The following is a 19,154-nucleotide window of genomic DNA, read 5'->3' as shown; positions in this document are numbered from 1 at the left end:
TTTTGACTTCATTAAAACGAAATTTGCATTCATGTTAGGATACACATTTTTATGTCGAATCATTTAGCTATAAGGACAAACAGACTTCATTGAAAAGTTTAGAGACTTTTAGACAAGGAAAAACTTTTTTTCAGAGAAATACGCCTTCTATTCTAAGCAAAATTCGTATTCGTATTTTAAGCATGTGAAATATTTGGCCTCCCGACAATATTCTTTGCGGTGCACCATCTACTATTTAATATGTGATAGAAACCAAATTTATGAAAATGGACCAAAATGGACCAAATTCTGTTTGGTCTGACCATCGGACCAAATTTAAAAATTAGAAATCTTTTGGACCAATTTTGGTCCAATCGGACCAAAACGGCAACGCTGATTGGAATTGAAAGTCTATACTAGAGGTCTGCACAATTCCATTTGTAAATGCAGAGTACACGTGTACTTGCCAAATGAGTACATATATTAGAGAGAGTCGCAAAACAATTGGTACACATTTTAATGAACACCAAAAGCCACGAGTAACTTCTTGTTGCTACTCTGATGTCTTCACTACCAACAAACACATATTCCTCTTTCTCTCTTATTGAAGTGTACTCAGAGTGATCACGTCGAGTATGTTGCGAGAACAAAACTTCATAGAGTACTCCATGTACCACGTGCAGTTTCAGAAATACAAGAAAGCAGTTACTCTCAATAATATATGTTTTCGGATTGATATAAAGAACGGCAAACGTTAAGGTAAGTGTGTGACATACATAAATATATGAAATATGTGACATACATACATATCTATGATTAATAATAATGGAAAGTTTTGCTTCGCACATAACTGAGCTATACTTGTGGTACCACGTGAAATGAAGAGAATCCATGTTGTACTTTTTCTCAAGTACTTACATTTTTATTGTTCCTTTTTTTCGGAACACATATTGTTTCGGATAAGTACTTGGTGGTATTTGACAAGCAAGTGTTCTCTTCACTTCACTACTTGCGCTCTGAGAGAAAGACAGTGTATGTACTATATTCGACAGCGAATTGCATACATGTAGTGAAAAGTTATTCGATGCAGACCTCTAGTCTATACACAGAGTAGAAGTAACTACTCTCCGAAAGTTTTTTTTGTTTTGCAACAGACGTAGAGAAGAGGTTTTGTTATATTTGTAATGTGGGTGTGTATGTTTATGTTTGCAACAACCTCCATCGACATCAGTCCGTGGTATACCTACGAATATTCTTACTCAGATCTAGTGTTACCTAATTTCGCTTTTTTCCCCTTTATTGTATAATAAATGTATATGCGCACATTTTTCAACCAAAATTGAAACTATCCATAATTTTAATTAAATTTTCGAGAACTAATGTAATTGCTTCTAGGAAGCAAATGTTAATTTTTCATTTTTTAGATTTTTTTCGTCAGTTGTTATCAAAATCCTTTAAAAACGAGTTAACGAGTTATTTTTTTCCATATTAAGACTCGACTTCCAGTAGAAATTATGCTATGTTTCAAGTAAAAAGCGTCTTTAAAATAAAGTGTTGAGAAACATGTCTTATTTTTTAACGATTTTTTGCTTTGTAGGCAAGATGCAAAAAGGAAACAAATTTAAAGACAATTTTATTAATTTTAAAGTATTTTTCTTAATTATTAAAGTCACGTTGACCTTACCTCAAAAATTTTATCTTTCATGTTATGATACACATTTTTAAGTAAAATCACTTAATTATAAAGACATTACAACTTCATTCAAAAGTTTATTGCTTTTTGGACAAGAAAAAAACTTTATTTTAGAGAAATGCGTCTTCCATGTTAAGCAAAATTTGCATTCTTATTCTAAGGACATTGAATCTTTGACTTCACGACAATATTTTTTTCAGTGTAGAAAACTAAAAAATTAAATATAAATATCATCGTTTAATTGCATTTATTTGACGTTCATTACAAACTTTTTTGTAGTAATACGGGATGAAATTGATCGAAAGTACTGTTGTTACTTTTACAACACATACTAGAGATATATTTTGACATTTGCCGTTTTTGAAAACAATTACTAAACAAACACGTTGTGTTTTCCCCAATGTACGTATGTACAAAAATACATATCGTACATTTTAAACGTTTACTCACACTACGCTAAGTACTAGCTAAATTTGAAATTACCTATGCAGTGTAATTTCAAAGTTACACATTTCATTCAAGTAATATTTTATTCGGAGCGGAGCGGTTTTTCATTTGGAAACCGCTCCGCTCCCGCTCCGGCAAAAAAAGGGCTTGCTCCGCTCCGCTCCGGATCCCTGATATAAACCGATCCCCAGATTTGGCTTGTGGAGCCTCAAAGAGAAGCAAATTTCATCCGATCTGGCTGAAATTTGGTACAGGATGTTTGTATATGGTCTCTAACAACCATGCTAAAATTGGTCCACATCGGTTCATAATTATATATAGCCCCCATATAAACCGATCCCCAGATTTGTCTTGCGGAGCCTCAAAGAGAAACAAATTTCATCCGATCCCGCTGAAATTTGGTACATGATGTTTGTATATGGTCTCTAACAACCATGCTAAAATTGGTCCACATCGGTCCATAATTATATATAGCCCCCATATAAACCGATCCCCAGATTTGGCTTGCGGAGCCTCTAAGAGAAACAAATTTTATCCGATCCGGTTGAAATTTGGAGCATGGTATCTAACAACCGAGCCAGAATTGGTCCATATCGGTTCATAATTATATATAGCCCCCATATAAACCGTTCTCTAGATTTGACCTCTGGAGCCTCTTGGTGGAGCAAAAATAATCCGATCCGGTTCAAATGTGGAACGTGGTGTTAGTATGTGGTCTCTAACATCCATGCAAAAATTGGTCCACATCGGTTCACAATTATATATAGCCCCCATATAAACCGATCCCCAGATTTGACCTTCGGATCCTCTTGGAGGAGCAAAATTCATCCGATCCAGTTCAAATTTGGAACGTGGTGTTAGTATATGGCCGGTAACAACCATACCAAAAGTGGTCCATATCGGTATATAGTTATATATAGCCGATCTCTAACTACACAAAAATTGGTACATATCGGTTCATAATCATGGTTGCCACTCGAGCCAAAAATAATTTCCCCTTAATTTTATTTCTATAGAAACTTTTGTCAAAATTTTATTTCCATAGAAAATTTTGTCAAAATTGTATAGAAAAATTTTGTTAAAATTTTATTTCTATAGAAAATTTTGTTAAAATTTTATTTCTATAGAAAACTTTGTCAAGCTGAATTATATACGTATTTAATCGGTATATATGGACTTACTTACAATTTAGAAGACGGTGTTGGGAGGTTTTAAGATACCTTGCCATCGGCAAGCGTTACCGCAACTCAAGTAATTCGATTGTGGATGGCAGTGTTTAGAAGAAGTTTCTACCCAATCCATTGTGGAGGGTACATAAGCTTCGGCCTGGCCGAACTGACGGCCGTATATACTTGTTTTGTCTTCAATCACAAAATTAATTGATCCATTAAATTTTTAATTGAAATGCCTTCAATCACAGAAATGATAGTATCAATAAAAAGTTTATTAAAAGTCAATTAAACAAAATTAATTGATCCAATTAAAAAATTAATTGATATTATTAATTTTTGTGATAGATTTTTGTTTCAATTAAAAATTTAATCAATTTAATGAACATTTTTAAAAATTCAATTAATACTTTAATTGGGAGAATTTTCGTAACATTTTTTTCTGTGTATTTCGTGTTGTTGAAGTTGTCCAGAGCCGCATATATCATACCCCAGCAAAAAAATTTGGAAGTTCTTCTCAAGGCGCAACTTTAAAAGAATTCCAAAAATGCTCTCCTAAAGATGTTTTTTGTTTTAACTGCACAGGAAATTGACTCATTTGAGTCAATTTCTTTATAACTCGCGTTTTTCATATTTTTAATGGGTAATTATTTTTTTTTTGTTTCAAATAGGTTAAAAACAGATTAAGAATTAATAAAAGGGTACAAATTATTTAAATTTAGCCAAAAAAAAAAAGCTAAATTCTTTGAAGAAAAATTTCGAATTTTTGAAAATATTTTATCACAAAAGTTCCGGACAAGCGTTATAACGCATTAAAAATCATAAAAAAAATTTAAAATTATTTATTTGTCAAAATATCACAAAATTTCTTAATTCACATCCAAACCACTGAATTCGCCTCCCACCTTAAGAAGTGATGCAAATGCAGTGTAGTGGCTGTTGAAATGGTGGACATCCGTCCTATGACAAGCCCTTGTTAAATTCTTCGCTTCTGCGTCAATTTAGCACCACTTCCGGATCCAAAAAGAACATTTTCAATACTTTTTGGCGACGCTTTTTTTTGCTGGCACGTTTAACCAACCTTACAGATTTAGTGATATTACTGATGTTTTAAATGGAAAAATAAATGTTACACAGTCCAAAGATTTTATTTCTTTTTAATTATTTTTGTATTGATTCCGAGGTTCCAATGAAAACAGAATTGAAAATGTATCCTTTAAAACCAGATGGTATGTTCGCCAGCTCATATATTTGTTGGTGAATGAACTTTTATACAAATTTATTTTTGTATACAAGGGCAAAAGATTTTGATCAGACATCGAAATCATATTGTCAGTTATGGAGAAAGGAAATTATTTAATTTAAAAAATTATAACATTTTTCTATTCCACTGATTACAACCCCATATTTTTTAATTTATAAAAAAAAGACATCCTCCACACATTTAATTAAATGTTTTGAACAAAAAATATATATATTAGAAAATGACATTGCTATAGTAGTCAAGTAAAGGTCGTTTATTTGTTGTTCAATCCAATAAAGCCAATGGCAAAACCAGCCCCGGCTATAAAATCAACAAGAACAACAACAACAACAACAGCAACAAACATCATGTTTGAATCATGACATCGTCGTAAAGTCTAAAACACCCACTTTAAGTCTAATGATCTCAAAAGAAATCATATACACAACAATGACGATCGAATTGGAAGCCAAAAGGTTCGAGTAATATTGAAAATCAGCAACTGTAACATTTGACCATATTAGGAGGCGGGACCGAGCGGTAGCTGCAAACCATACAAAAAACAAGAATGAGTTATCTGTATACCAATTTGGAATTTTAGATAAAATATGCTACAAAAAAAAAACCAAACTTGCAGATTGAATGGAAAAATCGCCAAGTCTCATTTGTATTAAATTTCAAATTAAACAGCAAAAAAATTATCACCAAAAATATCATCAGCTCATCACACAACAACTGTTTATACTGTCACTGCAACCCACAAATATTTAATTTCCAGTTTTTGTAGTCAGTAGAACTGCTATTCCAAATTGTGATTCATTATGAAACGTCACGTCGCAGACTCTATCACCTGTCAGCCACATAAATGCTTATCCCATCATGTCTTGAAATAAACCAAATTTAGTTAAATCAACAAATACCATAAACCCGCAATGTAAGTGGGTGCATATGAAATTTCTAGAGAAATACGATCACGTAAGTAAATGGCATTCTGCTTTCTAGAATGAAATAACAAAATAAATTTGATATTTGGTGTGGGTAAATGTTGAAATTACATTACAGTAAACATGAACTGAGAAAAAAGGTAATTGAAATTGAGTCAATATACACGCAGAACAGAAACGATCATATTCGAAGATCAAAATAATAGGATTGAAGTTGTTTTGCGGTGATCATTTAACGTTTTCAATGCAACCATGTTCGCACAGTGAACTTCTAGGTAATGAAAATAACGTGTTTCGAATAGAGCTGGGATATTTTTCGTTTTGGATCCAGAAGAGATGTAAAATCAAAGGCAATTTTATATGCGCTTGTCATACACACAAAGAAAAAAATGTTTTAAAGCGTGCATCAAAAAAGTTGTTCTTTTGTTAGAGTTTTTTTTTAATTTCTTCGAAAATTTTAAACTTTTATCACTAAAAAAATTCGTTTGTTACAAAATTTTTATTTTTTCAATAAAAAAGTTATTTTTGAACCAAAAAACACGGTCCATTTCGTTTATATCAAACACTATACTTTTTTGACTTTAAGTCTTTAATAAGACACATTTTACAGTTTCATAATAAATATTTATTATATTAGTACGAGTATGTAATGTTGAACATCTTTTTGGAATCTTCCGAACATATCTGGTATATATGTAAAAACAAAAAACTTTTTGGTGTTCGGTCGAAGAAGGGATCGAACTCTCGACTCTTGGTATGCAAAGCGGACGTACTCACCTATGCTCCACGGTGCCCAACTAAATGTATGTTTCTGTTAAATAAAGTTTGTTTAGTCGGCTCGTGGGCGCCGAAAACTGTGCTATATAAATATAACTGCTTGACTGTTGATGACAATAACAGCTACGTAGCCCAGTGCATAGTGTGCCCCAATTTTTATTTGCCAGCTTATTAAATATTCAATGTTAACGACACAAAAGCAAGAGAACTAAGCAAGAAAAATTTATACGGTAAAATTCAGCATATGCTGCAAAGCCTCTTGAATAGTTTCAAATAAACCATTTTTGTTGTCTTAAAGTGTGTTTTACTAAAAGCTTCCTTATTAACCGCCTAAAGGCGGGCTTGGGCATTAGAGGGTTAAGAATATGTTGCGTTGCTTTTGTTATGTTATTTAAGTATTTCAGAATTTCATTGATTTGCGAAAAAATGACGTGCTGCCGCCATACCCACATTTTTATACCCTGCGCCACACTGTGGAATAGGGTATTATAAGTTAGTGCATATGTTTGCAACACCAAGAAGGAGACGAGATACACACATGGTGTCTCAGGGTGGGCTCCTGAGTCGATATAGCCATGTCCGTCTGTCCGTGAACACATTTTTGTCATCAAAGTCTAGGTCGCAGTTTTAGTCCAATCGACTTCAAATTTGGCACAAATATGTGATTTGGCTCAGAATAGAACCCTATTGATTTATATATATATATATATATATATATATATATATATATATATATATATATATATATATATATATATATATATATATATATATATATATATATATATATATATATATATATATATGTATATATATATATATATATATATATATATATATATATATATATATATATATATATATATATATATATATATATATATATATATATAAATATATATATATATATATATATATATATACATATATATATATATATATATATATATATATATATATATATATATATATATATATATATATATATATTATATATATATATATATATATATATATATATATATAAATATATATATTGCCCGATATGGACTTATCTGGCCCCAGAAGCCAGAGTTTTACTCTAATTTGCTTAAAATTTCGCACTAGGAGTACAATTAGTAGTGTAGTCAAGTGTGCCAAATTTTATTGAAATCGGTTCAGATTTAGATATAGCTCCCATATATATCGTTCGCGCTATTTACACTCATATACCACAGTGGCCAATCTTTTATTCCGATTTAATTAAAATTTTGCACAGGGAGTAGAATTAGCATTGTAGCTATGCGTTCCAAATTTGGTTGACATCGGTTCAGATTTATATATAGCTCCCATATATATCGTTCGCCCGATTTACACTCATATGACCACAGAGGCCAATCTTTTACTCCGATTTAATTGAAATTTTGCACACCGAGTAGAATTAGCATTGTAGCTATGCGTGCCAAATTTGGTTGAAATCGGTTCAGATTTAGATATATCTCCCATATATAGCTTTCGCCCGATTTACACTCATATGACCACAGAGGCCAATTTTTAACTCCGATTTAGTTGAAATTTTGCACAGGGAGTAGAATTAGCATTGTAGCTATGCGTGCTAAATTTGGTTGAAATCGGTTCAGATTTAGATATAGCTCCCATACATATGTTTTTCTGCTTTCGACAAAAATGGTCAAAATACCTTGTAAAATCGCCACTGCTTAGTCGAAAAGTTGTAAAAAGGACTCTAATTTTCTTAAACTTCTATTACATAAATATAAACTTTTGCGAAGTTTCCTTAAAATTGCTTCAGATTTAAATGTTTCCCATATTTTTATACCCTGCGCGACACTGTGGAACAGGGTATTATAAGTTAGTGCATATGTTTGTAACACCCAGAACGAGACGAGATAGACACATGGTGTCTTTGGCAATAATGCTCAGGGTGGGTCCCTGAGTCGATATAACCATGTCCGTCTGTCCGTCCGTCCGTCCGTCTGTCTGTGAACACATTTTTGTGATCAAAGTCTAGGTCGCACTTTAAGTCCAATCGCCTTTAAATTTAGCACATGTTCCTAATTTGCGTCAGAATAGAACCTTATTGATTTTGGAAGAAATCGGTTCAGATTTAGATATAGCTCCCATATATATCTTTCGCCCGATATGCACTAATATGGACCCAGCAGCCAGAGTTTTATACCGATTTGCTTGAAATTTTGTACGAACACAACACTTAGTCGTATAGTCAAAATTTGCAAAATTTGATTGAAATCGGTTCAGATTTAGATATAGCTCCCATATATATCTTTCGCCCGATATGGACTAATATGGTTCTAATAGCCAGAGTTTTGGCCCAATTTGGTTGAAATTTTGCACAGGGAGTAGATTTAGCATTGTAGCTATGCGTGCCAAATTTGATTGAAATCGGTTCAGATTTATATATAGCTCCCATATATAGCTTTCGCCCGATTTACACTCATATGACCACAGATGCCAATTTTTTACTCCGATTTAGTTGAAATTTTGCACAGGGAGTAGAATTAGCATTATAGCTATGCGTGCCCAATTTGGTTGAAATCGGTTCAGATTTAGATATAGCTCCCATATATATGTTTTTCTGATTTCGACAAATATGGTCAAAATACCAACATTTTCCTTGTAAAATCGCCACTGCTTAGTCGAAAAGTTGTAAAAATGACTCTAATTTTCCTAAACTTCTAATACATATATATCGAGCGATAAATCATAAATAAAGTTTTGCGAAGTTTCCTTAAAATTGCTTCAGATTCAAATGTTTCCAATATTTTTTTTGTGCTCCACCCTAGTGCATTAGCCGACTTAAATTTTGAGTCTATAGATTTTGTAGAAGTCTATCAAATTCTTCCAGATCGAGTGATATTTAAATGTATGTATTTGGGACAAACCTTTATATATAGCCCCCAACACATTTGACGGATGTGATATGGTATCGAAAATTTAGATCTACAAAGTGGTGCAGGGTATAATACAGTCGGCCCCGCCCGACTTTAGACTTTCCTTACTTGTTATAACATAAAGAATCTACTCGCTATCAATTATTTCATTTAATTTCCAAGCAATTATTAATTAAGTTGTCAAATAAGTGTATTCTATTACAAGCTTGATATGTATTTTCTCAAGAGTTCTAGTGAACAAATGATAGGAAATGAAATAAATGGGCGATTGGACTTGATAAAATATAATTGGATGGGAAGAGATTTTTTTTGTTTCGCATTATTTATGTAAACATCTTCCCATATGTCATTGAATTCTAGAGAAATTGTGAAGAACTTACCTAGGCACAATCAAATATATTGAAGCAAATTTGTTTGATTTTACGGCCAGTTATTAAAGGATATTTCTGTAAATATACGAAGTAAAGTTTATTCATTAGTAAACAGAAAAATCTGTGGACATTTATTGAAAATTCATATTTATACAAACAATTCAAATACAATTCAGTAAATAATGTATAAATAGTTATGCTACTTTTCTAACCTTTTGGTGATTTTTTCCTTATCAAATATTTGATGAATAATTCTCCAATATATCCTTTCCCCAGATTGAGAATTAAGGCAATCTAGTTGGGACTGAAATTGCCTTTGGCGATTTGACAAAGTATTTGGTACATGGTGTAAGTTATGGTCTCTAATGACCATGCAAAAAATGGTCCATATCGGTCCATAATTATATATAGCCCCCATATAAACCGATCAAGAAATAAATCAAAACTAAGTGGAAAAATAGAATTTGGTGTCTTTTTCGAATGTCCTTCAAAGTGGACATCGGTAGTGAAAGGGTTAATTAAAAAAAAAAAAAACGTTAAACCAAAGAAGCAAAATCTTAATTATATTTCTGTATTTGAAACTTTTTTATGTTATACTTAAAGATTCAATATATCAGTTAATTTAAAAAATAAAATTCCAAGATTTTTGTTCTAAATTTAATGAAAAAAATGAAGCAAAGATTATAAACTTTCCTTTAATTAAAATTTCATTATTTTAAGAAAATTTATTTTTTTTTAATTTAGGTTACATAATCATTCATATTAGGTCGATAGTTTTTTCAGTGTGCTATTGGATACCCACAGTCGCCTAACTTTTGTCCATATTTCGGACGTGGAGTGTCCAAGTTTGATATGATTCGGTGTAATCGTCTTAAAATAATTTAAAACCAGGTCGAATCTCCCCGATGGATTGCGTAGAAACATCTACAAAAGCCTGTGTTATCCACAATCGAATTACATGGGTTGTGGTAACACTTGCCGATAGCAAGGTATTTTAAAACTTCTTAACATTGTCTTCCAAATTGTAAGTTAGCCCATATGTGGTATATATTGGACACAAAAGTAAGTAAGTCTACAAATAATTACGAACCGATATGGACTTTTGCGCGGTAATTAGAGAGCCAGAATTGAAAAATGGGGGTGGCTTTATATGGCGGCTCGTATACAATTATTAACCGATATGAACCAATTTTTGTGTGATTGGGTATCGATTTATCTGAGGGCTATATATAACTATAAACCGATATGGACCTAGTTTGGCATAGTTGTTAGCGCTAGCACAATGTATCAAATTTCAACTGAATCGGATGAAATTTCCTGCTCCAAGAGGCTGCAAAACCAAATCAGGGGATCGGTTTCCATGGGGGATATATATGATTATGGACCGATATGTACCAATTTTGGCATGGTTGTTAAATATCATATAATACCACCACGTATCAAATTTCAACCAGATCGGATGAATTTTGCTTCTCCAAGAGGCACCGGAGGTCAAATCTGGGGATCGGTTTATATGGGGCCTACATATATTATTATGGACCAGCGTTGCCAGAATTGTTTCACCAAAAACCGCTAGATTTGTCCAAAAAAACTAGCCAAAAAAAGCTAAAAAAAATTTAAAAATAGCTAGAAAAAAAGCTAAATTTTTTTGTATCAAAAGTCACATTTTTGATTGAAATTTAACAAACTTAAAGGCTTTATTTCACTTAAAATGCATATTATTTTAATTGTATTCATTTTATTTCCATTTCGGTGAGACTGTAAGAAAATCTATGTCATATTAACTCAGTTTGCGTACTCGATACATTTTAATTACTATCACAAATTTTTACTGGAAGTCCTTCATTTATATTTCCTAGTAAAAACTTTTTTCCCGGTAAATTGCAATTATCAGCTGGTTAATCATCAACAAGTCCAATGTCACATAGAACTGCATTAGAAAATATGAATATATTTCGTTTTAACTGAATAAATGATAAATTCGTGAACGTGTACACTTCTCCTAATATTACCCAAGAGAATAAAACCCATTCTAACTGTCTTGCAAGTTTATACTGAATAACTTTTATTCGAAAATTTCCCATACAAACCTATTATCCAATTTTCGTAAATGTAAATCCATTCCATTAATAAATAGCAGATTTGTTTTGATCATATCACTACGAAATTTTTATTGCATTTTTTTTGATGTTAAAAAAAAATAATACCACATTCAAAACTTTATTTCCTTATTATTTCTATGTTCGGTTCCATTCAGATTGGTATTGGTATTGATTCAGAGTCAAATTTGAATTTATTCGTTTTTTTCAGCTTTTTCTTCATGAGCTATCACAGTGCTTTAAAAACGTGCTAACGACAACTTAAATTTCCAAATTCAGACTCGACTTTAAGTAGAAACTATTCTGTGTATATGTTTTTAAAATAAAATGTTGAAAAACCTCTTCTATTTTTGAACGCTATTTTGGTTTGTGGTCAAGATAGAAAAACTCCACAAATTTAAAGACTATTTAATTAATTTTAAGAATTTTTTAGAATTGACCCTAGCCTTCTTTCATGAAAAGATACCCATTTTTAAGTTGAATCACTTAACTATAAGGACAAAACGATTTTATCGGCTTTTGGACAAGGAAAAGAGTTTATAACATATAAGAGAAATTCACAAATGCTATTATAACCAAAATTTGCGTTCGTATTTTAAAGACATGAAATCTTTGGCCTCATGACAATATTTTTTCAGTGTACAAAGCAATTCACATCTACTATTTTAATTTAGTAATATCATAATAACTTTAGAATACGTATTAAAATAACATAAAACGGATAAACGAGTCAAATGCTATTATTCCTAATAATTTACTGACAGTTTATATAAGGAATTTGTAGGGTAATAGTAGATTTAAAGTTTACGATAACTTTTATGAATACGAGGAAAAAACTTTACAACAAGGTGTATTTGCTGCAAAAATGCCCGCATAATGGCTGGAATAATTACTAAGGCTTCAATTGAGGTTTGAAATATGCGGAAAACCTTAATCTGGCAGCAAGACTTAGATAAAAACGAAGTTTTTTCCATATTTCAATAGGAACATGTCGAAAATAAAAAAGCCAAAAATAGCTAAAAGGGTCATGAAAAAAAGCCAGAAAAAAAGCTAAAAGCTAAATGCATTTTTTTCCCGCTAAACGTCTTCAAAAAAAGCCAAATCTAGCGGGAAAAAAGCTAAATTGGCAACGCTGTTATGGACTGATATGAACCAATTCCTGCATGCACGCTCACAAAAAAATCGCTTCTGTAACATATACTCCCAAACATATTTTGCTTCAAGCATATACATTTTTGGATATTGCCCAAACATTTATATGTTTGATCTCTTCCAATATATAATATGTTTGAAAGCATATTAGTCTAAACAACATATGTTTGGGTAGTCTAAGTTTCAAACATTTTGTATTTTTGCATCCAAATTCAATAATGTTGTCTTCCAAAAAACAATATGTTATTATGTGAACATATAATATGTTTGGAAGCATTTTGCACCCAAAAATATTATATGCTTAAAAAAATTCTCCCAAACAATATTGTGCTCAAAATTTTATTTATTTATTTATATATTTACAATCATAACGAATTATGAAAATAAACAGGTAATATAGGTGCTAACAACATAGGTTTTCGACCTGAATGCTCAAAATTTTGTTTCTGCCCAATTGTATATTCCCCCACATCTTTCTCACTTCCACGAGATTTTTTAGTTCTTAGCACCTTTTTCTGTAATACAAACATTGTAGAAGAAATTATTCAATTGTATGATTTTTTTTATTATTTAATTTTACCTTTTGCCGGACGGGGATTCGAACAGCGGACCACACAGTTTGTAAGGATCAAAGAAGTAGCTGATCAATTGCCACGGAAAAATAAAATGTTCATTTTGCAATAACAAGCAACAACCACCAACTTAATTCAATATCGTTCCCTGTTAAATAGCGCTCCAAGCTACTAAACACATATATGTTTATCCCTTTCCGACCGTGTACGCACAATTGTGCGGGTAAGTTTAAGTCTCTATAATTTCTTTAATATATGACGTACTGCGATAAGAGCGGCAAAAAAATAATTGTGTATGATCTCTCTTTGTCTAAGAATGTGAAGAACCGTTATAAATATTTGTTTTTTATATTAATTTTGTAGTTTCAGCAGTGTACTTTGCGCATTTGTAAAAATTAGTGGAAGGTGTAAGTTTGCAAATAAATTAAAATTATTTAAGTTGTGGAATATTCCATCAAACAAGTGTTTTCAATAAGAAAACATGTTAAATATTGTATGCAAACAGTAACTTCGTGATTATTTTGTGTTTTTTGATATTTTTACGTCCGGACTTTTACCGGAATTTACCGGACGGCAAAAATTGTGCGTATCCTGAAAAAACAGGATACAGGATCAAACTGAACAAACTTATTAATTTAAAATGTTCTATGTGCACATAAATAACAGAATTCAAAAATTTAGGAAAATCTATCACGTGGATCGGCTATAGATCGGAAAGGGTTATAGGCTATTTCTAAATTAATATATGTTTGCATCCAAGCATATTATATTTACAAACATTTTATGTCCCAAACATAATATGTTCTAACATATTAACATATATGTCCCAAACATGTTATGCTAGTTTATGAGCATTATATGCTTGCACTCAAAAATATTGTGTTTAAAAATTTGTGTTCCAAACATATAATGTTTATAGCCAAACATATGAAAAACAGCCTTTTTCATCCGTGTGGTTGTTGGATACCATATACTAACTTCACGTACCAAATTTCAACCGAATCGGATGAATTTTGCTCTTCCAAGGGGCTCCGGAGGTCAAATCTGGGGATCGGTTATATAGGGCCTATATATAATTATGGACCGATTTCGACCAATTTTTGCATGGGTGTTTGAGGCGATATATTAACACCACGTACCAAATTTGAACTGAATCAGATGAATTTTGGTCTTCCAAGAGGCTCCGGAGGTCAAATCTGCTGATCGGTTTATATGGGGGCTATATAAATTTGCTTCTTTTACAGGCTCCGCCAAATCGGGGGATCGGTTTATATGGGGGCTATATATAATTATGGACCGACGTGGACCAATTTATGCATGGTTCTTAGAGACCATATACTAACACCATGTACCAAATTCCAGCCGGATCGGATGAAATTTGCATCTCTTAGAGGATTCGCAAGCCAAATTTGGGGGTCCGTTTATATGGGGGCTATACGTAAGAGTGGACCGATATGGCCCATTTTCAACACCATCTGACCTACATCAATAGCAACTACTTGTGCCAAGTTTCAAGTCGATAGCTTGTTTCGTTCGGAAGTTAGCGTGATTTCAAAAGACGGACGGACGGACATGCTCAGATCGACTCAGAATTTCACCACGACCCAGAATATATATACTTTATGGGGTCTTAGAGCAATATGTCGATGTGTTACAAACGGAATGGCAAAGTTAATATGGTGGAGGGCATAATTAAAATCGATATTTCGAAATGTTACAAACAAAATTTAAAGTGTTGGGCATTAAATATTTTTAAAATTTTAGTTTGATCGGAGCACAGCTAAATTTTTACGACTTCGACTTAAGCAAAATCTTCAGACTCCGACTCAACAGCCCTGGTATATACTAAGGAAGGGAGCCACCGTGATGCAATGGTTAGCATGCCCGCCTTGCATACACAAGGTCGTGGGTTCGATTCCAGCTTCGACGGAACACCAAAAAGTTTTACAGCAGTGGATTATCCCACCTCAGTAATGCTGGTGACATTTCTGAGGGTTTCAAAGCTTCTCTAAGTGGTTTCACCGCAATGTGGAACGCCGTTCGGACCTAATCTAATCTAACCTAGACTAAGGAAATTCCCACACCCTCTATTGGACAATTATTATTGTTATTTTGATTACAATCTCTTCGTCACACACCCAAAATATTTCCAATGTGACATATGAAAGTAATTTAATTCAAATTTCGTTCTTGACAAAAACATATAAATTATAGCTAAAAACCTAAAATCCATATTGCATGTTTATTAGCGTTGGAAGAATTGCAATTATTCCACAATAAGAAAAAATCAAGGGCATACTGCACGCTGCTTTATCCAAAACGATAGAAGTGAAAAATGTTTATTTCCTAAAAAAAAAAACAAAAAAAAAAAATCTTGGAACTGCCATTACCAGTTACTCTAAAAGCGATTAGCATTATGGTTATTACCATTACCACATAATATTGCATTTAGTGGTAGTCCCTCCAAAAAATAATACCAGTTTTTACTTGACTGAGTGCTTAAATTTTTATTGTATTGTGTTAGAGAAGCTATCTAGGTCATTTGACCAGTTCTGCTGGGAAAATTACCTTTATTTGAAAAGAAGGTTAAAGAAGAGCAATTGTACAAAAAAAGAAAAAAAAATAAAAACGTTAAGAAAAAATAGTTAAGCTTTCTATTGGAGTGGACTGTTGTTGGAGTGAACTTGTTTGTCCAAAAACCATAATCTTCAAGGTTTCGAAATGTATTTGAAAACATACGAGAACTATAAACTACGTAAAAACAAATGAAATGAAATATGAAATTTAACTCTCTTTAGACAAATAATAATGCTATCACGTAATATGAAATTGCTTAAATGAGATTTTCAACTAAGTTGCTTGTCAATGCCAATATGGTGACCTAAGACATTCTATCTTAAATTCCATATATACAAAAAATGTTTCATTCTGTTCATTTCGTGAAGTTATCATAATTTTAAATATTTCGTTTATTTTTTTTTAATTAGCTATGTAAACGTTAAACGTTTCTTTTAATGAAATGTAATGTGTGCCTCTCAAGATGATTTAATTTGGTGCAAATTGTTTGCCATACTAAATTATTTATGCAAAAATTGCATGTCCTGGGCTAGCTACAACGTTTCTAGGATTTCAATCATTCGTATTAAGTGGAATAACACTATGAAACAAATAAAACTTTGAAGTCATTTCTGGGTACTACAAAAAAAATGTTACATTTTCTCCCAATCAAAATTTGTGAAAAGTTTCTTTCTTCATTTTTGAAGTCCAAAAACTATATTCAAGCTTCCAGATTGGAAATATATCCATGCAGTTGTTCGAGAATATTTATTATCCCATCGTTTTTAAAGAATCGACATTTTGTATATTATTGATATATCCGCCCGCCTACTGGATGAGGGGTTTCCAAATACATACATATATGCACATACTGATTTTGAGGATTTAGCATACTTGATTTATTTATTTTTTTGAGTTAAGAAAACATATTTATTTTAAAGTAACTGTTACAATGTAGATTTTTATCGCAAAAAGAGAATAAAAATTCGATAAATGGATTCTGCGTACTACTTTTAATCTTATAGAGCCTAGATTTAAATCTAACATATATCGCTCCATCAAAAATTTCCTTATTTTAAAGAAGCTCATCTTCGTTTACGAAGCAATACCAAAATCCTTAAGGGAAGGCAAAAATCTTTGAATTCAAGTAAACTTTTTTGAGTGTATGTGGTTTCACACACACGGACGAAAAAGACTGTTTTTCATAGGTTTGGGTGTAAAAATTATATGTTTGGAACTCAAATTTTTTAACACAATATTTTTAAGTGCAAGCATATAATGTTCATAAACTACCATAACATGTTTGGGACATATATGTTGATATGTTAGAATATATTATGTTTGGGACATAAAATGTTTGTAAATATATTATGCTTGGATGCAAACATATATTAATTTAGAAATAGACTATAAACATATATGTGTTTAGAAAGAAAGACATAAATATGCTGGAAGTAAAATAATGAAAGTAACCTTAAAAATGTATCCACACAAAGAAAATTTCATTAACATTTTTTACTAGCAGTGTATGCCCAAAGGTGAAACAATACAAACAATATTTTTTTTGGACCAATCCTGAAAATATATATGCTTGAAGCAAAATGTGTTTGGGGTATATGTTACAGAAGCGATTTTTTTGAGGGTGCATATTGTCGGCTATACTAAAAGGGGGATCCTATATTGCGCTTAACATAGAATTGAGCAACAGGCATTTATGAAAATTTTACCGCGTATGTCCATTAACAGCCACTATACATACATTCAAAAACAATTTACTTGGATCCAATTATTTTGACCTTCCCTTAAGGATGATTCCGAACCAAAGATGTCCTAGGTTAGGTTAGGTTAGGTTAAAGTGGCAGCCCGATTAAGATTCAGGCTCACTTAGACTATTCAGTCCATTGTGATACCACATTAACTAAAAGTACCTATTACATATGGGCACTTCTAGTTTTAACCGCTGAACCTTCTTGATTATTTTTCTTTGTTGAACCAACCAGATTGTTCCAAAAATATTAGCAGACTGCTTAAGTTAACGTTTTCCAGATCCGCCAGTAATCTGAAGCTATATGCTCCTAAAAGTTGCTTGCGCTTTACACAAAATGCAGGACACTCACACAAGAGGTGTTTAATTGATTCTTTTTCCTCCGCATCATGACAGCTCATACAATAGTCATTATACTTCGCGCCAATAGTTTTTGCAAAATCTCCTATCAGGCAGCGACCCGTTATAGCAGATATCAGGAGTGATATCTGACGTCTCGAGAACATTAGCATATCTAGTGTGCGGTTTAAGTTGAAATGGGGCCATATTTGCTTGGTGTCGTTACAACCCTTACAATTCTCCCATCGAACATTTGCCATCATAACAGCCTTCTCACGCAGCATGAGCTTGCAGGTAGCTAGGGGCATACCAACAAATTCTAGTTCCCCTGGAATATGTAAGGTAGTCCCTAGCCTTGCCAACTCATCCGCTTCGCAGTTCCCCGGTATGTTCCTATGGCCAGGCACCCATATTAGGTGAATATTGTACTGCTCAGCCATCTCATTGAGAGATTTGCGGCAATCGATGGCCGTTTTCGAGTTGAGGAACACAGAGTCCAAGGATTTTATTGCAGGTTGACTGTCTGAGTATATATTAATGCCCACATGTTTTGGAACATTACTTCTCAGCCAATTCGCCACCTCTCTTATTGCTAATATTTCAGCCTGAAAAACACTACAGTGATCAGGTAATCTTTTCGCTATTCGAAGTTCCAGATCTTTAGAATATACTCCGAAACCCACTTGGCCATCCAATTTGGAGCCATCAGTGTAGAAATCTATATATCTTTTATTCCCCGGGGTCCGTGTACACCACGCCTCACTGTTGGGAATTAGAGTCTCAAACTTTTTGTCGAAAAGTGGGCTCGCCAAAGTGTAATCCACTACGTTAGGCACATCTGGCATTATTTTGAGGACCGAACTGTGACCGTAACTTTTTTCCGACCACAGCGATAGCTCGCGCAACCGCACAGCCGTTGTTGCAGCTGACTGTTTGGCCAAAATGTCTAAAGGCAATAGATTCAGTATGACATTAAGGGAGTTTGTTCCTGTCTTGCTGAATGCACCTGAGATACACAAGCACGCCATACGCTGAACTTTGTCTAAACTTGTCGGCTGGTGAAGTGCCGGCCACCAGACTACAACACCATATAGCATTATAGGTCTAACCACTGCCGTGTATAGCCAATGTACAATTTC

The 19,154-nt window shown here is 32.8% G+C and overlaps 1 protein-coding gene across 11 annotated transcripts in view; it reads right to left on the bottom strand.

Moving 5' to 3' along the window:
* The window catches only part of LOC142226453 (uncharacterized), a 122,830-nt gene that overhangs the window by 48,268 nt on the left and 55,408 nt on the right, over positions 1-19,154 (bottom strand). For all 11 annotated transcript variants that reach the window (XM_075296491.1, XM_075296492.1, XM_075296481.1 and 8 more), the window contains exon 2: positions 9,542-9,607. The gene's annotated coding sequence lies outside the window, so the exon portion shown is untranslated. The remainder of the gene's footprint in view (positions 1-9,541; positions 9,608-19,154) is intronic.

Source organism: Haematobia irritans, chromosome 2 (genome assembly GCF_050003625.1).
Source record: "Haematobia irritans isolate KBUSLIRL chromosome 2, ASM5000362v1, whole genome shotgun sequence".
Classification (NCBI taxonomy): Eukaryota; Metazoa; Arthropoda; class Insecta; order Diptera; family Muscidae; genus Haematobia; species Haematobia irritans.
This window is presented reverse-complemented; position numbering and strand designations above follow the sequence as displayed.